This window comes from Helianthus annuus, chromosome 16 (assembly GCF_002127325.2).
Source record: "Helianthus annuus cultivar XRQ/B chromosome 16, HanXRQr2.0-SUNRISE, whole genome shotgun sequence".
Lineage (NCBI taxonomy): Eukaryota > Viridiplantae > Streptophyta > Magnoliopsida > Asterales > Asteraceae > Helianthus > Helianthus annuus.
This window is the reverse complement of record NC_035448.2, coordinates 125,898,161-125,925,148: the sequence shown is the minus strand read 5'-3', so window position 1 is coordinate 125,925,148 and position 26,988 is coordinate 125,898,161.

Sequence of the window (26,988 nt, the reverse complement as noted above, 5' to 3'; positions counted from 1 at the left end):
TTTCATTGTAGCTTCGACTTCCCACGTATATTAAGGACCTCTACGAGCATCCCATTTGACTTTTACAATCGGTACGTGCTTTCTGCGAAGCTTTTTCACCTGTCGATCTTCAATCGACAAAGGTTTTTCTATGAACTTTAAGCTCTCATCTATATGCACATCTGTGTGTGGAATCACCAACGACTCGTCGGCGAAGCACTTTTTGAGATTGCAGATGTGGAACACATTGTGAATTCCATTGAGCTCTTCAGGCAAGTTCAATTTATAGGCAACTGATCCGACCCGTTCAATGACCTCAAAAGGCCCTATGTATCTCGGACTCAGTTTGCCTTTCTTGCCGAAACGCATCACCCCTTTCCAAGGTGATACCTTAAGTAGTACCTTTTCACCCACTTCGAAGTGAAAATCCTTACGCTTTGGATCAGCGTAGCTCTTCTGCCTATCGCGGGCAGCCTTGAGACGTTCCCGGATCTGGACAATCTTGTCCGTCGTCTGGAAAACAATCTCTGGTCCTGATAATTGGACCTCTCCTACTTCCGCCCAACAAACAGGCGATCTACATTTCCTACCATATAATGCCTCAAAAGGCGCAGCCTTTATGCTGGTGTGGTAGCTATTATTGTAGGAGAATTCGATCAGGGGTAGGTTTTTATCCCAGTTACCACCTAAATCGATCGCACATGCACGGAGCATGTCTTCTAGCGTTTGTATAGTACGCTCACTTTGACCGTCCGTCTGTGGATGGTAAGCCGTACTAAAGTTTAAACGCGTGCCCAAAGATTGCTGGAAACTTTTCCAGAAGTGAGATGTGTATCTAGTATCCCTGTCGGAGATAATAGACACAGGTATGCCGTGTAAGGCTACAATCTTATCAACATAAAGTTGGGCTAACATATCGGGGCTATATGTCTCCTTGATGGGTAGAAAATGAGCTGATTTAGTCAGCCTATCGACTATGACCCATATTGTATCGTTTCCTTTCCTGGTTTTGGGTAACTTGGTTATGAAGTCCATAGTTACGCATTCCCACTTCCACTCGGGAAGTTCAGGCTGTTGTAGCAAGCCAGACGGCTTTTGGTGCTCGGCCTTGACTTGAGCACAAGTCAAGCACTTCGCTACGTGGGCGGCTACAGACTTTTTCAAGCCTATCCACCAATAATTTGCCTTTAAGTCTTGGTACATTTTGTCAGCACCCGGATGGACTGAGTATTTGGAACTATGGGCTTCCTGGAGAACAACATCTCGTAGTCCTCCATAAATCGGAACCCATATACGTCCGTTCAGCCTCAAGATTCCATCCTTGCTAAGAGTCAACTGCTCCTCAGTTACTCCCAGCTTTTCATTAGGATAATTAGCTTCCAACACAGCTTCTCGCTGTGCAGCTAATATCTTTTCAATTAAATTATTCTTAACCTCAATGCTCTTGGCATTGATTCGAATGGGTTTTACCCTTTCCCTTCTGCTCAAGGCATCGGCGACTACATTCGCCTTGCCGGGATGGTACCTGATTTCACAGTCATAATCATTCAGGGTTTCCATCCAACGGCGTTGCCTCATGTTCAACTCTTTCTGGTTGAACAGGTGCTGGAGGCTTTTGTGATCAGAATAAATCACAAATTTAATACCATAAAGGTAATGTCTCCACAACTTTAGTGCAAATACAACGGCACCCAACTCCAAATCATGGGTGGTGTAATTCTTTTCATGCACCTTTAATTGCCTTGAAGCATAGGCAATCACCTTGCCCTTTTGCATAAGCACACACCCCATGCCCGTGTGTGATGCATCGCAGTAAACCACGAACTCATCAGTACCTTCTGGTAATGTTAACACAGGTGCGTTGCTTAGCTTCTGCTTCAGTATTTCAAAGGACTCTTGCTGCTTTGGGCCCCAAATGTACTTTTCTTTCTTCTTGGTTAAAGAAGTCAAGGGTGCAGCAATCCTTGAAAAGTTCTCAATAAATCTCCGGTAGTATCCTGCTAACCCCAGGAAGCTACGGATTTCGGTAGGCGTCTTTGGCTCTTGCCAGTTCATGACTGCCTCTACCTTAGCGGGATCCACTTGGATACCACGCTCACTCACAACGTGTCCTAAGAATTGAACTTCTCGTAGCCAGAATTCACATTTCGAGAATTTGGCGTAGAGTTTCTCACGCTGTAGTAATTCGAGAATGCAACGGAGGTGCTTCTCGTGGTCAGCTTGATTCTTGGAATATATAAGGATATCGTCGATGAAGACTATGACGAATTTGTCCAAGTATGGCTTGCAAACGCGATTCATGAGATCCATGAACGCAGCCGGTGCATTTGTGAGCCCAAAAGGCATCACTAGGAACTCGTAATGACCATAGCGAGTCCTAAATGCAGTCTTGTGTACATCTTCATCTCTGACCCTTAGTTGATGATAACCCGACCTTAAGTCGATCTTGGAGAAGTAGCTTGCTCCTTGCAGCTGATCGAATAGATCATCGATCCTTGGTAAAGGATATCTATTCTTTATGGTAACTTTATTCAGTTCTATATAGTCGATGCACAACCGCATCGATCCGTCCTTCTTCTTTACAAATAGGACAGGAGCTCCCCAGGGAGATGAACTAGGTCTGATAAAACCTTTCGCCAGCAGTTCATCCAACTGGGTTCTCAGTTCTTTCATTTCCGTTGGCGCTAGTCTGTAAGGTGCTCTTGCTATCGGAGCTGCTCCAGGAATGATGTCAATTCTGAATTCCACTTGTCTATCTGGTGGCAAACCAGGTAGTTCTTCAGGAAAAACCTCGGGGTATTCAGAAATGACAGGAAGATCCTCGATCTTCGGCTTTGGTTCTTCAATTATCACCTGAGCCATGTAAATTACACAGCCTCTGTTCAAACATCTTGAAGCTTTCAGCATAGATACGTCTTCGGGCAATCCGAACTGCGTATCCCCTCGAATGGTAAGAGATTCACCACTCGGAGTCTTTAAAACTATATGCCTTTTGCCGCAAATAATTTGGGCCTGATTATGGGATAACCAGTCCATGCCTAGCACGATGTCAAAACCCGCTAGTTTGAAAGGTAGTAGAGATAAAGGAAAAGAATGGTTCCTAATGGACATTTCACATCCTTCTAGAACAGTAGAGACGGTTTCTATCGTGCCGTCTGCTAACTCTACTTCGTATTTCACGTCAAGGGTTTTGATTGGCATATTTAGTAGTTGGCAAAATTTCTGGTCTACAAAGGATTTATCAGCGCCAGAATCGAACAGTACCCTTGCAAATATATTATTTACGAGAAAAGTACCTGTAAGCACATTGTCGTCCTTAACCGCTTCCTTTGCATCCAAGCGAAAAACTCTCGCATTCGACTTCTTCGTCTCTTCCGCCTTCTTGGCATACTTCGGGCAATTACTCTTTATGTGCCCCTTTTCGTTACAATTAAAGCAGGTTGCGTCCTTTATCTTTTTGCACTCTACCGTCTTATGATCCTTGGACTTGCATAGCCCACAGGGTGGAGTCTTTTGTTGCGACTGCGAACCAGACGCAAACCTACACTTCCCGGAGTGAGGTTTCTTGCAGACCTTGCAGTGAGGTCTTCCATCCGCTTGCCCCTCCTTCTTTGCTTCCGACCCTTTCTTGCCCTCACCGTTTCCACGGTGCTTTTTCCCAGACTTTCGTGAGGTATCATCCTCATGTTTTCGCTTTTCAGCCTCCTTGCTCCTTTGTGCCCTCAGACGGACAGCATCAAGTGTAAGAGACAAGGAGAGGTCAGTAACTGACCTGAAGGTCGTCGGCCTGGAGGCCTTCACACTGGCCTTGATCGCCGGTTCTAAGCCCCCAATGAAACGGGCAATCCTTCTAGGTTCTGGTGTCACAAGATATGGCACCAGGCGTGACATAGTGTTAAAACTTGTCAGATATGCTTGACAATCCAGGTTTGTCATCACTAGTGAGACAAAATCTGCCTCAATCTTCTCAACCTCGTGCTGAGGGCAGTAGTTTTCTTTTATGAGGGTAATAAACTCCCCCCATGACATTTTGTACAAGGCAGACTTACCTGAAGCCTGCACCAGAGCTCTCCACCATGCCAGGGCCTCGCCCTTGAATGACTGGGACACAAACTTAACCACGTCCCTCTCAGCGCACCCGCTAATGTCCACAATTGTGTCCATCTCGTCTAGCCAGGTGATACAGTCAACCGCACCTTTCTCCCCTGTAAATTCACGGGGCTTACATGATACAAAGTATTTGTAGGTGCAACCCTTAGCACTGGACGCATCAGTATATTCTCTATCGCGATGAACGCTGTGCTCAGTAGACGAATGCTTGTCGTCATCTTTCTTGGGTTCAGAGGGTGGTTTGGAGTGTGTCTTTGGTTTAGAGGGTGGTTTTGACACAGTTCTGCCTTGAGACTCAGTATGTTGACGATCAATAGCTGCCTGGACAGCATTGTCAATCAGAGCCTTCAGTTGTGTGCCTGTCAAATGCACTGACGCATTGTCATAGTCATCTTCGTTTGTGTGGCTGTTCTCTCCATTGGGATCCGCCATTGTAACTTGAATCTGTTACAGAAGATAACAAAATTTTAATTTAGGAGATTATTATATGATTGTCTTTTATGACAATTTGTCAACCATGGTACAGAGACCATATTTGGTTAACTTTTTATTTCATTAAATATTAGGATTTGAATATATCCTATTTTAACTATATAAATAGTATTGGCGGCATAAAGCCTAATCATGATGATGTTTTATAATATTAGCCGAGATTTCAGAGAATCCAAGGCATAGAGAGTTGAACCGTAGTTCTTTTATCTCTATCTGACAGGGAGTCATAGACCACCACTGTCTTTTGTCTTTATAAGACAATTATTATGGCCCATAGGCACTACACCTCTAATGGATGTTTTAGTATGGTTGGCCCGTAGGCACTACATCTCAAACGGATGTTTTTATAATACTAGCCCGTAGGCACTACACCACTAATGGATGTTTTAATAATATTGGCCCGTAGGCACTACATCACTAATGGATGTTTTAATAATATTGGCCCGTAGGCACTACATCACTATTGGATGTTTTAATATGTTGGCCCGTAGGCAATGCATCACTAATGGATGTCTTTATAATACTGGCCCGTAGGCACTACATCACTAATGGATGTTTTAATAATACTGGCCCGTAGGCACCGCATCACTAATGGATGTCTTTATAATATTGGCCCGTAGGCACTGCATCACTAATGGATGTCTTTATAATTTTTGGTCACCTTTATTGGTGATTTAACCCGCGATTTATAAATCATTTAGTTGGGTTTTGAAATCCTTAAAGGATTATTGTATAAGAATGACGTGCGTGATTATAACGAATCACATCTGCCATGAATGTTAACATGCGCACAGAGGTTAACAGGGAATCAGAATCTTTTCAGTTAGGTCGTACCATCTTGACTAGATCTTAAAAGACCCCAAGCTAGGTTTCACCTTTTAAGATTCTTTATTTAGGCAGATCAATATAAAAGGAATGGTTTTGATTTATTCTTATATATATATTAAAACAAAACTCATAACCTACATTCCAAAATCTCAAATACAGTTACATATTGCCCTAAACGGGTCTTTCAAATAGTACATACCTCTAGAGAGGTTTTTAAAATAAGTGACAAGTCCACGCAGGGACTAATATAAGATAGGTGTCCATGCAAGGACTAAAGGTAAGTCCACGTAGGGACTGAAATACGATAAGTTGTCCACACAGGGACTTATTTCAAAGTAGAAATTACATTCGTACTACTATTAAGGGCTAGTGGTCACGTTTCTTCTTTTTGCCCTTTAGTAGGTTCGCCAAGCCTTTGAGAAATCCTCGGTGGCTCTTTTTCTCTTCTTCGAACTCTCTCTCCACACGATCTAGTCGATGGAGTATTTCTTCCTGTTCAGGAGGAGAGAATCGTGGTTGTGGCGCTTGATGCGGAACTGGAGGTCTGGGAGGTATTGGATACCCATGAGCTGAGTAGTCCGGTGGTCCCATGTTTCCATGTGCTCCGTCAGGGTAGCGCGCATTATATCTAGCCGACACCACATAGGGGTCGCGCTCATAGCCGTAGTTGTATTGTGCTTGTGACGGTTCGAACGGGTTGTAAGCCGTCGGACCCGTATAAGCAGGTATGGGTTGGTCATACCCAAATGGTGGCGAATTTCGTGCAGCAGGTGCGGAGTTCGCCTCTTGTATAGGACTTGAAGGTCCTTCTTCTTGTAGCGGCGGATAGTGGCTACTACTAGAATGTCGAGGAGTGCTGAAGTGGATACCCCCTCCTCCTCGTGTAGACATACGAGCATTTGTCCTCCTACGCCTCGGCGGATCAGGTATTACTGGTTGTGCCGGTGGCGGAGGTGGTGGCGTAACTGCCTCAAAGCGTGAATCCTCAGAGGGATCCTGTGGATGTCTCGGTTGTTGAGATGTCTGTTGAGGTGGTGTGTAGTACCACTCATGTCGGTCAAACATCGCTTGGAAACTGTCAGGTCCTTGATAGGGCGTTCCATGGAAGGATGACCCATCAGAAACTTCTATCGGATGCGTGGGCGTACCACGAGCTGGTTCAGTTGGATCCTCCTCCTCCTCCATGGGATCTTCAGAAAAATGGTCTTGTGGCCCTAGTGGAACAAAACCTGAAGGTTCCTGTATGTAGTCAGCCGGATTAAACTGACCTATGTAGTATGGAGTAGGGTCGTCATAATTCCGGTGCGAAACCGAACGTTGTAGAGGTATGAAGGAAGGTTGTGGGTTGTTGGGGTCATTTTCTGAATTTGGCCCAAAGGAGTGCCGGTAGGATGGCGTCGAGCTGTGCGAAGTGGAATGCCTCGCGGGTTCGTAAAGATCTCTTCGTCGTTGTGGCTCTTCGCTCCGTGTTATCGAAGGATGTCTTGTACCAGATGGTCCAGCTTCGTTATCGTGATGTGTCACGACTTCTCCTCGGCCTCTTCTTCCCCTTCCTCTTCCTCGGAATATAACAGGTGGCATTTTCCTGCTTAAAACTTATTAAAAATCAAAAGGAAAATAAAGACAAAAAGGAGTAATAATCCGAATTTGTCCTAAGTTCTTGTCTAGACTCAAGTATGTGCAATTGTGTTATTGAGATTAAACACATTAGGATAGTGTTTAATTCACTCAATGTTGGCTCTGATACCAACCTGTCACACCCCAATTCCCACGTGTCTCACCGGTGGGCCCGGTGGGGGATTACCGTGACGATGTTGGCAACAATATAGTCAAACCACACAATTATATAATGCACAGCGGAAGCATAAGATAAATATATAAACTTCAACCTCTGATTGTAATATCAAAATGTATTACAGGGGTTGGATATATCCACAGTGGATCGTAAATAAACATAAAGTATTTGTTCCATCAGATACTGCTGTCACACCCCCAAAATCCACACGCGGAGTATCACCGCTTGGGAGCGTGACTGACCAGGATCAAGCCACCAATCATATTGAACATGTAATTAATATTAAGTAAAATAAACGTAAACCATCCATTCAATACGATGGGTGTTCAAAACATAACCATAGTTTTACAAAATGTAGCGGAAGCATAGTAAATAATCCTACAATAGTAGTGGTTTTAAGTGTCATAATAGTCCAACGTAGAAACCACGATCCTTGTCCACAACGACCCGCTTCTCCAGTGCAAGCTCCAAGTACCTAACGATCTGCAAGGCATGTAACAGAATGATCAACAAACTAGTTGAGCGAGTTCACAGAAAGTAAATGCGTAATAGTAAGTTCGTTTGTAACAGGTGGCTCTACTGGGCCGTTTGTATGTTCTATTGGTGGTGGTGTTCCACGTTACTGGTGGTGGTGTTCCACGTTACTGGTGGTGGTGTTCCACGTTACTGGTGGTGGTGTTCCACGTTACTGGTGGTGGTGTTCCACGTTACTGGTGGTGGTGTTCCACGTTACTGGTGGTGGTGTTCCACGTTACTGGTGGTGGTGTTCCACGTTACTGGTGGTGGTGTTCCACGTTACTGGTGGTGGTGTTCCACGTTACTGGTGGTGGTGTTCCACGTTGTATAACCACTAGACTACTCGTAACTATAGGTATCCTTCACAACCGAGGATAGTAAAGTGGTAGTCTAGTCATAGTGTCAATAGAGTATCTAATCAACCTTTCAATCCCATTCCCAACACCCCGGGAATCCCATGCCTTGGTAAGAGTGTGAACTCACCTTGGTTTGCTCGGTATGTTATGCTCTAGGGTTTAACAATGGCCTAAGTCCGTTATACACGACCTAGGATATATTGCACAGGATATAATGTAAGTGTTTGAAATCCGTTATCAAATAGGGTTTACAAGTCTTGGTGTTCAATCAACTGAGTTTGATATTCGATTACATACTCAACTAACATGGTTTGCACATAAACATAGTAATATACCACCATTACAGCAACATAGATATCACATCATGTAGAACAGAACATGCTGTTATTGTATCACACAGTACAAGCAGTATCTTAACATATAGAACCAAGTAACAAGTAAACTCGTGATTGTATGTAAGCATTCAACTCATGATTGTATGTAAACGTTCAACGTATCACACAGAGTTTTGGTTAACAGAAGGCTCAGACTATGTATTACCTTAAACTCATGATTGCATGTAAGCATTCAACATATCACAATCAAACTCAGGCAAGAGAGCATGTTAAACTCGGACCAAAGTAGCATGTATTAAACTCGGACTAAACAACATCCCATTAAATTCGGACAAGCTACAACCTATTATCCTCGGACACTATGCATCAGATTAAATTCGGTCCACACAAGCAACCTAATGAACTCGGCCCAAACACTTTAAACTCGGACCAACATGCTAAACTCGGGCCATCTTTTGATCATTAAACTCGGACTCCACACTAAAGAATTAAACTCGGACCTTGTGATGGATGCTTAGAAACTCGGACATGCATTGAATTGATTAAACTCGGACCAGCATTGTATTGATTAAAGTCGGACCAGAGGGATCCATTTTAAACTCGGACAAGTTAAACTCGGGGGGGGGGGGTTTTCTAAGCTTAAACTCGGACATGAGAGGTAACATTAATCTCGGACATATAGTAAAGATTAAACTCAGACTCTCAAATCAACAATTAAACTCGGACAACATTCAGGAATTAAACTCAGGCACATAATAACATGCATTCCAATACAGGAGAGAATCATCAGTTACGTTTGTTAACATACGAACGTGAAAGCCCTAATTCATACGTTTGCAATATGCAGATCAAAGCAATGACCTCTATGTCTACCTCTCACACATCACAATCATCAATCAATTGATTATCTGACTTATAATCTTCATAACACAACAATCAATCATCAATCAAAAACACAGAATCATCATGTGAAGACTAGGGTTTACCATGAACACAAGAATCAAGAAATCAATAAACAATCGACAATTAATCACAACAATGATTAAACAATTACCTTGTGATGATCCTAAAGAAAGAGAGTAATCAAACTTGTGGTGCCTTGCCAATGATTTGGTGATGATTGCTAGGAGGATTAGGGATTACAAGTACGTGCTTTGGTTTTGGTGAAAGTGATTAGTGAAAAGGGGATTAGGGTTAAGTATTACTAGAATTTCACTAATTGCCCTCTACATCCTCAAGTATTATATTTTACAATAGTGCACCATTCCAATTAATTACACAATTTCACCACCAAGTTTACACATTTGACAAGTTTCACAAATAACAACCAACTATGCACAATCAAACAATCAAACATATAAAATTTCATGGCAATCAATACATGATCGTGCAATAAATACGAAATCGAAATCTTGGAAATTCGAGTTGTCACATTATCCCCAACTTAAAAGAAATTTCGTCCCGAAATTTGGTACGCACTCACTGAGGAAGCTAGGTAAGTTTCATCGTTTACTGGTTTTCCTGGGGTGTCACATCATCCCCCCGTTGATTTGGAATTTCGTCCCGAAATTCAGTAGTAGTAGCTTCAGCCTCAGTAGTGGATGTATTGGTTTCGAATAACTGGGGTACTTTTCTGTCATCTGATCTTCGCGTTCCCAGGTGTACTCTGGGCCACTTCGGGAGTTCCAACGAACTCGAACAAGAGGGATTCTCTTGTGTTTGAGGACCTTAACATCCCGGTCCGTGATTTCAACTGGTTCCTCGACGAACTGCAACCGCTCGTCGATAGTGAGTTCCTTAAAAGGAACTATGAGGGTTTCATCTGACAGGTACTTCTTCAGATTTGACACGTGAAATACATTGTGAACTGCACCGAGTTCAGCTGTTAGGTTCAGTCTGTAAGCTATTGGGCCTATTCTTTCAGTGATTTCGAACGGTCCAACATACCGTGGATTGTGTTTGCCTCGTTTACCTAAACGAACCACACCCTTCCAGGGTGAGACTTTTAATAAAACCCGGTCCCCGACCTGAAATTCCAAAGGTCTCTTACGCTTATCCGCGTAGGCTTTCTGACGGTCGCGTGCTGCCGCCATGCGTTGTCGTATCTGCGCAATCTTTTCTGTGGCGTCCACTACAATCTCTGGACCCGTAATTTGACTATCCCCCACCTCTGCCCAACAGAGAGGTGACCGGCATTTACGTCCGTACAATGCCTCGAATGGAGCGGCTTGAATGCTGGTGTGATAACTGTTATTGTATGAAAGCTCCACCAAAGGGAGATGCTTTTCCCAGCCGTTGCCGAAATCAATAACACACGCTCGAAGCATGTCTTCTAGGGTTTGAATCGTTCGCTCAGACTGCCCATCCGTCTGAGGGTGATATGCCGTGCTCATATCTAATCGTGAGCCAAAGGATTTATGCATCGCTTGCCATAGCTCTGACGTGAATCGTGCATCGCGATCCGAAATGGTAGAGATTAGCACTCCGTGCCTCGAAACAACTTCTTTCATGTAGATGTCTGCTAGGGTAGAAAACTTATCCGTTTTCTTTGATAGCCAAGAAGTGAGCAGACTTTGTGACTCGATCAACGATCGCCCAGATAGTGTCATTCCCACGCTGGGATCTAGGAAGGCCAGTAACAAAATCCATGGAAATTTGCTCCCATTTCTATTGTGGTATCTTAGGCTGCTGAAGTAGACCAGCTGGTTTCTGGTACTCTGTCTTGACTCTCGCACAAATCAAACATTTGTCGACGTAGGTTGTAATGTGGGCCTTCATGCTAGGCCACCAATATGTAGTTCTGATATCGTGGTACATTTTATCCGAACCTGGATGTACCGAGTGGCGAGACTTATGAGCTTCATCCATCACAAGTTCCCGTAAGCCGCCATATAGTGGGACCCAAATACGTCCTGTCACATAGTAGGCGTCGTCTTCCCTTTGTTCTAATCGTTGCCGTGATCCGCGTAAGGCTTCAGCCTTGACGTTTTCGGGCTTCAGTGCTTCTGTCTGAGCAGCTTGTATCTGTGCAGGAAGGCTAGACTGAATCGTAAGCTGTAGCGCTCGCACGCGCCGATGTAAAGTGTCCTTTCGACTGGGGGCATCAGCCACAACATTGGCTTTGCCTGGATGGTACTTGATGGCGCATTCGTAGTCGTTAAGTAACTCGACCCATCGTCGTTGACGCATGCTCAAATCCTTCTGCTTAGGGATATGCTCGAGACTCCTGTGATCGGTGTAAATCGTGCACTTGGTACCGTACAGGTAGTGTCGCCATATCTTGAGTGCGAAAACAACAGCTCCCAGCTCTAAATCGTGCGTCGTGTAGTTTCGTTCGTGAATCTTAAGTTGGCGCGAGGCGTAAGCAATGACCTTGTCGCGCTGCATTAACACACATCCAAGACCCTGGATGGATGCATCACAGTATACTACAAAATCGTCCGTGCCCTCTGGCAATGAGAGGATAGGTGCACTGCAAAGTCTATCCTTTAAGTGTTGAAAGGCAGTTTCCTGCGTGTTGCCCCAGCGGTAGGTGACACCCTTCTGTGTCAGTAGTGTAAGCGGCTGGGCAATCTTTGAAAAGTCTTTAAGAAACCGTCTGTAATAACCCGCCAAACCCAAAAATTGGCGTATTTCCGTTGGCGTACGTGGTGCAGGCCAGTTTCTGATCAAGTCTACCTTGGATGGATCGACATGGATCCCATCCTTGTTCACTACGTGGCCTAAGAAGTGGACTTCACGAAGCCAGAAGTCGCATTTCGAAAACTTAGCGTACAGCTGTTCCTTCCGTAGGAGTTCCAAAATAAGGCGTAGGTGCTGCTCGTGCTCCTCCCGACTCTTGGAGTAGATCAAAATGTCGTCGATGAAAACGATGACGAACTTGTCGAGATAGGGTTTGCACACCCTGTTCATAAGATCCATGAATACGGCAGGCGCGTTCGTAAGCCCGAATGGCATGACAAGAAACTCGTAGTGATCGTAACGAGTTCTGAATGCGGTTTTAGAGACATCCTCATCCCGGACTCTCAGCTGATGATAACCCGACCTCAAATCCATCTTCGAATAGTAGCTCGACCCTTGCAACTGGTCGAATAAGTCGTCTATGCGCGGAAGAGGATAACGGTTCTTCACCGTCACCTTATTCAGTTCACGGTAGTCGATGCACATTCTGAACGTACCGTCTTTCTTCTTCACAAATAATACTGGAGCTTCCCAAGGCGAAGAGCTTGGACGAATGAAGCCCTTTTCCAATAGCTCTTGTAGCTGCTTTGACAGTTCCTCCAATTCTGATGGAGCTAGACGATATGGTGCGCGAGCTATGGGTGCTGCTCCTGGAGCGAGCTCGATTTGAAATTCAAGCTGACGATGAGGCGGTAAACCAGGTAAATCTTCAGGAAACATCTGAGGGAAGTCGCGTACAACCGGAATGTCTTCCAATTTCTTTTCTTTCGCTGATGAGTCAGTAACGAGAGCCAAAGTTGCGGTGTGGCCCTTCCGCAAACATTTCTGAGCCTTCAAGAAAGAGGTGATGCCAACCACGGCACCACTCTTGTCGCCTTGAGCTTCGAGAGGTTCTTGACCAGAACGAGGAATGCGAACAATCTTTTCTTTGTATAGGATTTCTGCTTGCTGTTGCTGCTGGCGATCACTATTCTTGTGCTGCTGTTGTGCTTGAGACCGAACGGTAGCTGAACCCTTGCTGGAATACCCATCCCATTTCCGCTTGTTGTCACTAGGAGTAGCGGGAGTAGCAGAAGTGGTAGCGGTAGTAATAGCGCTGATACAACTAGGCAGCCTGTTCTGTTCCACTGCCTGATCCGTGAGGCGATGAGCAAGACACTAAATGTCTTGGATTTTGTCGAGGTTAGCCGATGTAGCATGGCTCTGAATCTCTGAGGCTAGACCCTTGAGGTACAATTCGATACGCTTGTTTGGAGGGTCCACCATGGTTGGACACAAGATGGCCAGTTCGTTCTATCGTTTCGTATGAGCTTCAATTTCTGACCCCGTCATTTTCAAATGGTAAGGCTCCACTTCCAACTTGTGGATGTCATCACGCGTGTAGTATTCCCTTTTAATGTGTTCTTTGAATTCGTTCCAGGGGGTGGCGTTAGCAGCTGCCAACCCTAATATCTGTACTTGCGCGTTCCACCTGGTTAGCGCGATTCCTACCAAAGTACCAGTGTCGTACTTGACCCTGCGAGCCTCAGGGCGTTCACACATGAAGTTCTTGAATGTGCCACTGAATGTGCTTGGACGACAGTCCATGATGTTCTGGAATGTGCAGAGAGGTTGATGTGCGTTCTGACCCGTTGCGCGAGAAAGATGGGTCGAGATTAAGCGCGAGAGTTGGGTCACGAGAGTAGGATCTAACGTCCTAGGATAGGTTTGGAATAGCAGGTTATACCTCCTGCTGGTGCGGCTGCAAGCGCCGCAGCGACTTGTTCATTAATGAGAGCCGTCAACTGGGCTTGAGTCATGTCAACACGTCCAGACATGATCGAACAGTAAAGGTAGCATAAGTATGAATGGTTCACGAGTAGTACGATGACAGAAGAGTGTAAGCACGTAGGTGTTCTCAAGCAATAACAAGTAGTGAGCAAAGTAACGTAAGCATACTACGAGCAGAGTTCTATGCAATTCTATCAGGTAGGCAATAAACATAAACCTTATTACCTAGGATGTTGAGTCTTGCACGTGGAGCGAAGCGTCGTTGTGGATCGTTGAGAGCACTGTTCGGGTTATAGTCTGGTTTTAATAAAAACGTTTTCCCATATTAAAACCAAGTTCTCTATAACCAATGGCTCTGATACCAATCTGTCACACCCCCAAAATCCACACGCGGAGTATCACCGCTTGGGAGCGTGACTGACCAGGATCAAGCCACCAATCATATTGAACATGTAATTAATATTAAGTAAAATAAACGTAAACCATCCATTCAATACGATGGGTGTTCAAAACATAACCATAGTTTTACAAAATGTAGCGGAAGCATAGTAAATAATCCTACAATAGTAGTGGTTTTAAGTGTCATAATAGTCCAACGTAGAAACCACGATCCTTGTCCACAACGACCCGCTTCTCCAGTGCAAGCTCCAAGTACCTAACGATCTGCAAGGCATGTAACAGAATGATCAACAAACTAGTTGAGCGAGTTCACAGAAAGTAAATGCGTAATAGTAAGTTCGTTTGTAACAGGTGGCTCTACTGGGCCGTTTGTATGTTCTATTGGTGGTGGTGTTCCACGTTACTGGTGGTAGTGTTCCACGTTACTGGTGGTGGTGTTCCACGTTACTGGTGGTGGGGTGGTGGTGTTCCACGTTACTGGTGGTGGTGTTCCACGTTACTGGTGGTGGTGTTCCACGTTACTGGTGGTGGTGTTCCACGTTACTGGTGGTGGTGTTCCACGTTACTGGTGGTGGTGTTCCACGTTGTATAACCACTAGACTACTCGTAACTATAGGTATCCTTCACAACCGAGGATAGTAAAGTGGTAGTCTAGTCATAGTGTCAATAGAGTATCTAATCAACCTTTCAATCCCATTCCCAACACCCCGGGAATCCCATGCCTTGGTAAGAGTGTGAACTCACCTTGGTTTGCTCGGTATGTTATGCTCTAGGGTTTAACAATGGCCTAAGTCCGTTATACACGACCTAGGATATATTGCACAGGATATAATGTAAGTGTTTGAAATCCGTTATCAATTAGGGTTTACAAGTCTTGGTGTTCAATCAACTGAGTTTGATATTCGATTACATACTCAACTAACATGGTTTGCACATAAACATAGTAATATACCACCATTACAGCAACATAGATATCACATCATGTAGAACAGAACATGCTGTTATTGTATCACACAGTACAAGCAGTATCTTAACATATAGAACCAAGTAACAAGTAAACTCGTGATTGTATGTAAGCATTCAACTCATGATTGTATGTAAACGTTCAACGTATCACACAGAGTTTTGGTTAACAGAAGGCTCAGACTATGTATTACCTTAAACTCATGATTGCATGTAAGCATTCAACATATCACAATCAAACTCAGGCAAGAGAGCATGTTAAACTCGGACCAAAGTAGCATGTATTAAACTCGGACTAAACAACATCCCATTAAATTCGGACAAGCTACAACCTATTATCCTCGGACACTATGCATCAGATTAAATTCGGTCCACACAAGCAACCTAATGAACTCGGCCCAAACACTTTAAACTCGGACCAACATGCTAAACTCGGGCCATCTTTTGATCATTAAACTCGGACTCCACACTAAAGAATTAAACTCGGACCTTGTGATGGATGCTTAGAAACTCGGACATGCATTGAATTGATTAAACTCGGACCAGCATTGTATTGATTAAAGTCGGACCAGAGGGATCCATTTTAAACTCGGACAAGTTAAACTCGGGGGGGGTTTTCTAAGCTTAAACTCGGACATGAGAGGTAACATTAATCTCGGACATATAGTAAAGATTAAACTCAGACTCTCAAATCAACAATTAAACTCGGACAACATTCAGGAATTAAACTCAGGCACATAATAACATGCATTCCAATACAGGAGAGAATCATCAGTTACGTTTGTTAACATACGAACGTGAAAGCCCTAATTCATACGTTTGCAATATGCAGATCAAAGCAATGACCTCTATGTCTACCTCTCACACATCACAATCATCAATCAATTGATTATCTGACTTATAATCTTCATAACACAACAATCAATCATCAATCAAAAACACAGAATCATCATGTGAAGACTAGGGTTTACCATGAACACAAGAATCAAGAAATCAATAAACAATCGACAATTAATCACAACAATGATTAAACAATTACCTTGTGATGATCCTAAAGAAAGAGAGTAATCAAACTTGTGGTGCCTTGCCAATGATTTGGTGATGATTGCTAGGAGGATTAGGGATTACAAGTACGTGCTTTGGTTTTGGTGAAAGTGATTAGTGAAAAGGGGATTAGGGTTAAGTATTACTAGAATTTCACTAATTGCCCTCTACATCCTCAAGTATTATATTTTACAATAGTGCACCATTCCAATTAATTACACAATTTCACCACCAAGTTTACACATTTGACAAGTTTCACAAATAACAACCAACTATGCACAATCAAACAATCAAACATATAAAATTTCATGGCAATCAATACATGATCGTGCAATAAATACGAAATCGAAATCTTGGAAATTCGAGTTGTCACAACTGCAATCAAGCTTGCGAGACTTATCCCGACGGTAGGGAGCTAATACCAGCCAATTACGTTTAGGTACCTGCACTTAATCTTTTTGGGGAAAATACGTCAGTTTACACTGGTAAATACATTCAACTGACACATTTGAAAATGTTTATTAAAATTGATTTGAATGCACAAGGCACAAACTCTTTTATAACTTGGGAAAATTCATAATGATCTTGTGAACGTTTTACATGTTCTTTTATGCGTTCAGTAGCCCGGGTCGTGCCGGGTTAAAGATTTATAGACACACCACGTTTGCGTAAAACCGTAGTATAAAAACCAACGGCTACGTCTTTTAATTTTAATGTCGACACTTTATACCGGGTGTACGCCTACACCGGGATGTCGATGGTCGTGGCCATTTAGTAAAATGATGCCAAGGATATCCGGGACAACGGTCATTAAACCCCCCAAAGGCTTATAAGCAACAAAACTGTTTAAATGAGCCAATCATATTTAATCAATTAACCACCTAAGCGATGGAATTATATAATGCTCAATCAAGCGGTATTAATATACCGTAACCCAAGCCCATATAGGGGAAATAAGTTAAAGTATTTACCTTTGCAAGTATTAATCCTTAATTTAGATCAAGTCACCGATAGCTTTTACTGGGGCTCCTAATCTGGAACGAAGGTTTTAATTAACCTCTTAGAATCCTAACGGTCCTTATATTAGCCGTAGCTTAAACCGGTTGATTCCGATACATAGATATGGTTAATTCGCACGAAAAGGCGAAAACCGAGAATGGAGTATGATTTGGACCCAACAAGTTCAGAGACTTGTTTTATATGGGTTTATAGTTCATACTCTGGATTTTGGGGTTCAAATAATATAATTTGACCCGTATCGGCTATTGCAATAGAACTAGTTCCATGAGCCGTACCGTGTGCGCAAATAGGCGAAACGGTTAACCATAAGTGTCCTACGCTTATTTCCTAAGTCAATATGCCTTAAAAGTATTTTGGTATCAGTAGGATACCTTCCGTAATGCCCGTAACGAGTTTAAGTTTATATTATGCCCCGTAGGGGCTTTTCGGTCATTTTAAAGACTTTAAAAGGGCTTTTCGAGTTCTACAGGAAATCTGAGTTTCCCGAACAGCTTATAAAGCTTAAAATACTTTATTTATTATTTAAAACCAGTGGCAATTGGAATCGGGTCAAAAGACCTTGTAGAACTCCCGTTTTGGCCAAAAAGGGCATATTCGGTATTTACCGAACCGTAGCCATAACCGCAGGTTATGAGCAAGGTAAAAATTATTAAAAATCTTTAAAATTCCCAAAATATTATTTTACCACAGTGGGTAAAAGTTTTGGTGACGAAAACTTGGGTTAGATGGGCGTTATGCTAATTGCGCCGTTAATTACAAAACTTTCTTAAAAGTGCGCCTTTTAGCATAACTCTCATTCTAGACCTCGGATTGACGTGAAACTTTAGGGACATGCTTATAATTTAACAAGCAAGGTTTTGGTCCGTTCACGTGTCCGAAATACTCGTTTTAATTTTAAAAGGCCGTTACGGTCAACTTTTAGGCGAATGACGGAAATACGTAAAAGACTCGGATAACTCATGAACCGACCACAGAGGCGTATACCAACATGTGACCTGGTCCTAAGAGAGTCCTAAGGTATATTTATACCTCACTAAAACGGGTCAGAACTGAAGTCAAAGCAAAAGTCAAACTTATGCGACTTTCGGCTCCGAACCGGTTCAATATAGTAAATGAACGATTCGAACGAGCGCAAACAGGTTTATATACTTATTATCATGTTTTATGATTTTCAAAACAGGTTCCATAACATATACATTACAGATTATGCATAAATCGCTAAAATAGCTTTCTGTTGACTTTTTAACCGCACGTTTGACTCGACATTTGACATAGTTAGAGTGGTGATCAGAGGGAACCCTTTTAGGGGTTTATTACCTTCATTGATGCCAACTTATAACCACTTTTGATTCGTCATAAGACAGAACCATTATGGACATAATTTAAAGTCAAACCGTTTTTACGACGGTTTGGTTTTTAGCTAAATACTAAGCATAAACTGAACTATGGATGATCAAGGTAACTTACAGAAGTTAGTACTTGAATATGGAGCAGAGAAGAATGCTTGGAGCTTCTTAGTATGATCAGATAGTGTGTTTTTGTGTTGTGTGTATGTTATGAGCCAAGCATGCTATTTATAGTGGAACTAAGCCCTCTAGCTCACTAAGTAACAACCTATACTGACCATGATGGTAAGTAGATGTCCCCTGAGTGATATGGGTCGAGTAGGGGGCTCCCATACCTCATTTATTGGGGTTGATCGTTCACTATGCTCAAAAGTCAAGAAAACATCAACTTTCTGCATCTGGGCGTCTAATGCGGCCCGCATGGAGGTTCCATGCGTTTACAATGCGGGCCGCCTGGGATTAAAAGATCAGACGCATTATTGAGGAGGCTCGCGGCCCGCCTCAACTTAACCCTATATGCAATGCGGGTCGCGAGAGGCTTATTTTCCTGATTTTTTTAATTCTTTTGTCATGATTACCAGAATCCGGTAATTAATAACGAAATCTTTCGTAATGATTTACCTGACCTTTCGGTTTTGAAGGGGTAACTTTGCGGTTTGGCCCTCGGTTATTTACCGATAGGGGCCTCGTGTTATTTACCCGCATTATTAAGTCCCCGGTTTATTTAGTAATTATATTGGAAAGCCTTAACTTTCACTGTTGACGCTTTTAACCCTTCTTCTACGAATTCGATCGTAACTTTCTCGTTTCATATCGAAACTTCGCGAAATTCATATATATATTATTTTAGTGAGGGTATAATACCGTTACAAAGTCTTTGGAACGTTAAAGGGTCACTCAGAGGTATTATTAAACATGTTGACACAGTTAACCCCTGTAGTTTGTAATCTCTCACTTTCTTCCGCGTTTTGTTTTTGTACGATCTATAATTTATTCGTTTGAAGGTTTAAGCATTATTTAGGGATACTATACAGTATATTTACCCTTGTTGACATTTATAACCCTCGAATTTATATACTTTCAAGGTTTGTCAAAATTAGTCCTTTGTTCATTATAGATGCCACGTGTAATCAAATGACACGTGTTAACACATCATCGGACACAAAAATTCGAGGTGTTACAAGTACCTCTCTGATCATCTGTTCAGTCACAATGATTGGTTTCTTTTGGATCTCAGCAATTAAAGCTCCCTTTCCTTCAGCTCCAAGTGCGTCAAAACTAGCAGTCTTCCAAAAATCTTGAATCAAATTCTCGTAGACAACGGGATTCTCTCGTAATGCATGAACAATTCTGCAGCTATTCAATCCTTTAATCAGCGACGTATATAATTCCCTGTGCTTTGCTGGAGGAGCAGCCAGATAGCCTGCTTGATTATGTGTTGAGATAAATTTTAAGTCCATATCCTGCATCAAATGGAAACATTAAGCACAAGATATGAAAACAAAATTTTAGTCCACTTAATTTAAAAACAGATCACACTAAATCAGCAGTCAAAACATAGACTGTTAGTAACACACATGACTCAACTCGAGACTTTGAGCTTTTGAGTCGAGACCATGAGGTTTCGAGTCGAGACCTCAATCGAGACTAAGTTTAACTCAAACCGAGACCTCAGTCGAGACCCTCAACTTTGAGTCGAGACCCCAATCGAGACAGACGAGGTTGCGACTCGCAACTATATGTCTCGAGTCTTCACATGTGTTCAGTCGCAATCTCAGTCGAGACCCCACAAACAACTCAAATTCACTGAGTTTTGGATCAAACACCATAAACACCCCATGATTTTTATGAAGACCAACATATATTCAAAAACTAGGGTTCAAGATAATCATCAAATCTTCATGAAATCATCATCAAATCCTCATATTTCCTGCAAAAACATCAACCATATCATCATAATACCTTCAAAACTTTGTAAATCAAGACTCAAAGACACCGTCGGAGACGTTAGCAATTGTCGGAACGGAGAAAACTTGCCGGAAACTAGAGAGATTTTGAGAGAAAACACAGACAGTCGCGAGTGAGAGATGATATCTCGACTCGAGAATTGCCCTTTATATGTCATTCCTTGCACGGACTGGGCCATTGAATTTTGGGCCGAGACCAACAATTTGGGCCCCAATCCATTTTTTATTTAACAGAAAAGGATTTCTTTTAATTAATTTTAATTCAAGATCAAAATCCTTTAGAAATTAAGACAACTATTTTTCAATAACCCGATTAACTTCCTGAGCATGTTTTTCTAAAGCAAAAACCTAAAACAAAAATAAATAATAAAAATATTATTTACAAAAATAAACAGGAAATAATATAATTGCTCAGGGATCAAATCACGAGGTTTTGGGCTTGACCTCACTTATCAACACTGATCTATTTCCGAATGATCTAGACGATTACCAGTATTTTTGTCCACTTAAACTCATCTCCTTAGACCTTTTCCATATAACTGTCGGTAACCCATTTTATCATGTTTTGATTTCTTAACGATGAACACCCAAATAAATACTAATCAAATCCCGGAAATATAAACAGCACATTCTATCATGCAAGTATCTTCCCTACCACATATTTCACAAATCCAATCCAGATTTCTGAAATCTTAACTGGGAGTAGGTTGAGAAGAGAACAGAATAGATCTTTTGCAGAGATGGTATAATATATAGATTAAATGAGTTTTTCTCAATTTGATATAGGTTTCTTGGGGTTTCTCTTGGGCACTTGAGGGCCTCTTTCGGGTGTATTAGATCTATAGCGCGACAACGTACAGCTAGGTCAGCATGTTTCTGGATGCAGCAGAAGCTGTCGTTGCCTAGCACCTCCAGGTCAGTATGTATCTGGATGCAACAGAGGAGGTACACGACTTTTTTCAGAGAAGATTTCAGAATCAGATCAAAATTGTGTGTATCAGGACATCATACAGACATTCAAATAGAAGTGAGCTAATTCCAAGTGACTTTCTTTCATGGGGTCATGTACAATTTTTAGTTCTAAACAGTAATAGCCAAGATTTCCAATCTTAAGGATAGAGCCTACCAGCACATCATACTAGAGTCAAACTATTTCGATACTGGTCTTACATGAGTCAGCCCTCTACCATGATGTGAAAGTTCATTTCATTTCCCATATCATGCAATGCTTCTTTTTGTATTTTTCAAAATTTTTAATGTTTTTGTATTTTTCAAATTTTTTAATGTTTTTGTATTTTTCAAAATTCCCCCCTCCCCCTAAATTTGAGCATAAATAAAAACTACCTAAGAATAGAAAACTTTATGAACAAATTTACCTATGACATAAAACAAAACATGCCCAGTCAGTAAAGCGGATCATTTTCAGAAAATCCACAAGCACTTGAAATTTTGAACTGCTGACAGGTTTGGTGAACAAATCGGCAGCATTTGCATCGGTGTCGATTTACTCCAATTTAATAAGACCTCTGTCAAAACAGTCGCGTATAAAATGAACTTTAATATCAATGTGCTTGGTTTTTGAGTGGAAAACAGGATTTTTCACGATTTGTATAGCAGCATCATTATCACAGTATACGGTAGTCTTAAGATAAGTCAAACCGTAGTCCTGCAATTGATGTTGCATCCACACCACCTGAGAGCAAGATGCCGAAGCTGCAACATATTCTGCTTCAGCTGTGGAAATAGCTACCGTTTGTTGCTTCTTGCATTGCTAAGAAATGAGCCTGTCACCCAAAAATTGACATCCAGCTGAGGTGGATTTCCTGTCCTTGTCAGTGCCTCCAAAATTACTGTCAGAAAACGCAAACAGGTCAAAATTCGAATCCTTCGGATACCACAGACCAAACCTGGGTCGGCCTTTAAGGTACCGAAAGATTCGTTTAACAGCAGTAAGATGAGAAGATTTAGGATTAGCCTGATATCGTGCACAATTGCAGACAGCAAACATAATCTCAGGACGACTAGCTGTCAGATACATCAATGATCCGATCATAGACCTATAAAGTCGTTGATCAACAGGAGATCCTTCAACATCTTCGGTTAACAACGGTCTTTCTGCCATTGGAGTTTCTGCCGGTTTAGCGTCTGAGAACTTAAATTTCTTCAGCACATCATCCACATATTTCCCTTGATGAATCAGAATGCCTCAGGAATCTTGTTTAACTTGTAAACCCAGAAACAATGTCATTTCTCCGAGCGCACTCATCTCAAACTTCTTTTGCATAACTCTCTCGAACTCCTTGCAAAGCTCCTCACTTGTAGATCCGAAGATAATGTCATCGACATAAATTTGAACCAAGATTTGATCCTTGCCTACTCTCTTGATAAACAGAGTCTGGTCTATCATGCCACGTGTGTATCCATGAGCCAAAATATGCTCAGTTAGAGTAGCATACCAAGCTCGTGGTGCTTGGTGCAATCCATATAATGCCTTGTCTAGCTTGTAGGCATAATCCGGATGATCTGGATGAACAAAACCTGGTGGCTGCTCAACAAAAATTTCTTCCTTAACATCTCCATACAAGAACGCTGTCTTGACATCCATCTGAAACACAGTGAATCCCATATATGATGCGTAAGCTAAGAAGATTCGGATGGCTTCAAGTCGGGCAACCGGAGCATATACTTCATCGTAATCCAGACCCTCTATTTGTTTGAATCCTTGAACCACTAATCGTGCTTTATTTCGAACAATAACTCCTTCAGAATCTTGTTTGTTTCTGAAAACCCAGCGAGTGCCAAGCTTTCGTTTTCCTTTTGGCAACACTACAAGTTTCCATACTCCGAGCTTCTCGAACTAGTTTAGCTCTTCATGCATAGCATCAACCCAGCCTGGTTCCTGCAACGCCACATCAATAGATTTAGGTTCAATTTGAGAAATGTAGCTAGAGTATAAGCACAAATTAATGGTTCTTGATTGGCTCCTGGTTTGAACTCCTGCATTAACAGGACCGATCACATTCTCAATAGGATGATTTCTTTGAACACTTGTTGGAATAACAAATTCAGACATGTTTTCTTCTTGAAGTGAGTTGATGTTGCTTGGCTCCCCCTCATCAGATGCTAACGGACTGTGTACCACCGGAGTAGTGACAGTACAATCTTCAGGAATGGGATCAGTAAACAGTTCTGATCCAGATGCATTTGATGAAACCCCACTAGATTGTGCACCTTCAGAGATTACTTGAGACGATGGATTCTCAGTAAAGCGCATTCCAGGAGGATCAATAGTGTGGATTTTTGAGATTTCTTCTTCTTGCTCCATGTCTTCAGAATCACCAAATGAAACGGATTGTTTCATATTCAACACACCTGCATCATGAGCAACACTAGACAAAATGTTAAATGATTTGAACAATCCAGCATAATCATACAACCAATCTGGACCAACTCTAGCATCCGTGGAGTTTTCTTCTAGCCATTCAACATTACACGACTCGACGACCTTCTTGGTTACTTTATTGTATACTCTGTAGGAAGATCCTTTAGTGTATCCAATAAAGAAACATTCGTCCCCCTTGACTTCAAACTTTCCACTAGTGTCCATGAGTAGTAAAACACAAGGAGAACCAAAGATACGAAAATGTGAAACAGAGGGTTTACGTCCTTCCAGAATCTCATAAGGAGTTTTCATGTGACGTTTGTTAACTAAAGCATGATTCTGGATGTAACAAGCCGTGTTAACTACCTCAGCCCAGAAGAAACTAGGAAGCTTCGAGTCAGCCAGCATGGTTCGAGCTGCTTCAATGAGAGTACGATTTCGTCTCTCAGCGACGCCATTTTGTTGTGGAGTTCTTGGGGCACTGTACTGGCGTTCAATTCCCTTTTCTGCACAGAATGTGTCTAAGGTGATATTTTTGAATTCAGTTCCATTGTCAGATCTAATTGCTTTCACTCTGGCACTAGCCTGATTTTCTATGAGAGTGACAAATTGTTTGATCAAAGTTGCAGCCTCGCTTTTATGACTAAGGAAATAAACCCATGTGTAACGAGAGTAGTCATCGACAATCACAAGACAGTACGCCTTCTTGCCAATACTGAGGACATTCACTGGACCAAAGAGATCCATGTGTAGAAACTCAAGTATAGCTATTGTGGATGGAGCAGGCTTAGACTTATGGGGTTTCCGATGAGCCTTTCCTTTGGCACAAGCAACACACTTCTCCACCAGCATGAAATCCTTAACAGGTAGATCACGAACCAACTCACCTTTTGCCAACTGATTCAAATTTTTCATATTCACGTGACCAAGACGATGATGCCATAAAAGACTGTCATGCTCTGAAATCTTTGAGAAGAGGCAAGTAATTTCTTCACATGGTTTCTTGTTCATATCAATAATGTATGCATTTCCACGTCTTTCTGCAGTCATCAAAAACCAATCTTCTGGAATCACAATTCCTGGTTTGAGCACGTGACAACCTTTCTTAGTAAAATGAACCGAATTTCCCCGGTCACAAATCTGGGAGATACTTAGCAAATTGTGTTTCAATTCTGGGACATAATTCACATTTTCGAAGCTCAAAACACCGTTTCTTACTGTTCCTTTTAGAGTGATTTTGCCTGATTCACCTCCCGCAAAAGAGACATGTCCACCATTAAATTCCCTGACATTTTCAATTTGAGACAAGTCTCCTGTCATATGCCTGGAACAACCACTATCCATGTACCAAAGTCGCACGGTAGTCCTCCATAGCTGTTCCTGCATGTTTTGCGGGATTAGTTAGATTTGGGAACCCAGCCCATGGTGGATCTGGGTTTTCCTTGTGCATCAATATACGTTAATTTTTGCCAAACTAAATTGTCTTTTTTCAGAAATTTCGACTTGTCTTTGTTGACAAAATGGTTTGAACACATGTTTGACTGAGCAGCCTTATCCTTTGGTTTCCAGTGTTGATTTGACCACTTGAAATTGTAGTTATCAAAAACATTATGTTTGTTTCTTTGGAAATTTCTGTGATATATTTGGTTTCTTTGTTTGGCTGCATTCCAGTCACAATCAGAGGGCTTGGTCTGACGACTGTTATTCTTCATTGCCTCAGTCTTTGTAACTTTCACTGGCTTTGAACAACATGGTCAGTTAGACTTAGCCTTCTGACTGTTAGAACTCTTATGCTCAGGTTGCATTCTTGGGAGATGAACACAGTTTCGTGCGATGTGTCCTGCAATCCCACAGTTGAAACACGTTTGTCGTTTCAATGTGTGGGAACTTGGGTTTTTCTTAACATCGTTCCTGATTTGCTTTACTGATTTAGCAGATTTTGCTAGCTTTCGTTTTGAGCAACTTGGATTTAGCTGATTAGAATGTGCACAAGCATGTGATGTAGGTTGAGAGTGAGACTCAGCCTTCTTACCGTGATCATCATTATTTTGAAAAGTTGGTGATTTGATTTCAGTTTTATTTGTAAAAACATCTGTTGATGACTTTATATTTACTTCAACATTCGATTCTTTGTCAATGGATTTTGACTCGGTTTTAATTTCAGAAGAAGTTGAAATTTCACGAACACATGTTTTTTCAACATGTGTATCAACGGTTTCCAATGGGGTCCCACTAGATTCAACATTAGGGACTCCCACTGAGACCGATTCAGAAGAAGAATCAGGATATTCTTGATTTTCTTGAGAAGTAGTTTCAGTGGTTTCACTGAATGTATCCTGAGGGACCTCACCTGCAACGCTATCATTAACAAACAGATTAGAAGCATCACATTCACAATTGTTAACTGAAGAAAATTCATCACCAGAATTAATGTTCACAGATTCAACACAACCATCATCAGTCTTGCCCAAAACATCAGGCCCATTAGATGCTAAAGAAAGAATCATACTAAAAATGTTTTGTCCCAAAACAAGATCAGGATTATTTTCATCAAAACAATTTTTTGGTAAATCAGAATTTAAAGCTTGTTCTCCCCCAAGAGTATCTTCACATTTCAAGTCAACTTTTTCTGCACATGCAAACGATTGGTTTGGATCAACATTTCCTTTAGAAACAAAATTCATTGACGGGGCTGACTGTTTATTTCCAGCAGGACCATTGTTGACAAATGACTTATCAATTTTTGGTCCATAAGTCATTTTACCCTCATTGATTAGCTCATCTTCCGTGAATGGCAAATAAGTATAGTTGTGATTGTATGGAGGAGGAGCTTTTGTATATCCCAAACCAGCCCCTTTCTTTTCTTTGTACTCTAGTTGTATATCACATATGTTCTTGACCAAATTACTAGAAGTGTCAAATTTTTTAATGTTTATTTCATTTACCTGATATTTGACCTTTAGGTCTTCTAGTTCTTTGGTCAGATCACTAATTGTTGCTAGAGC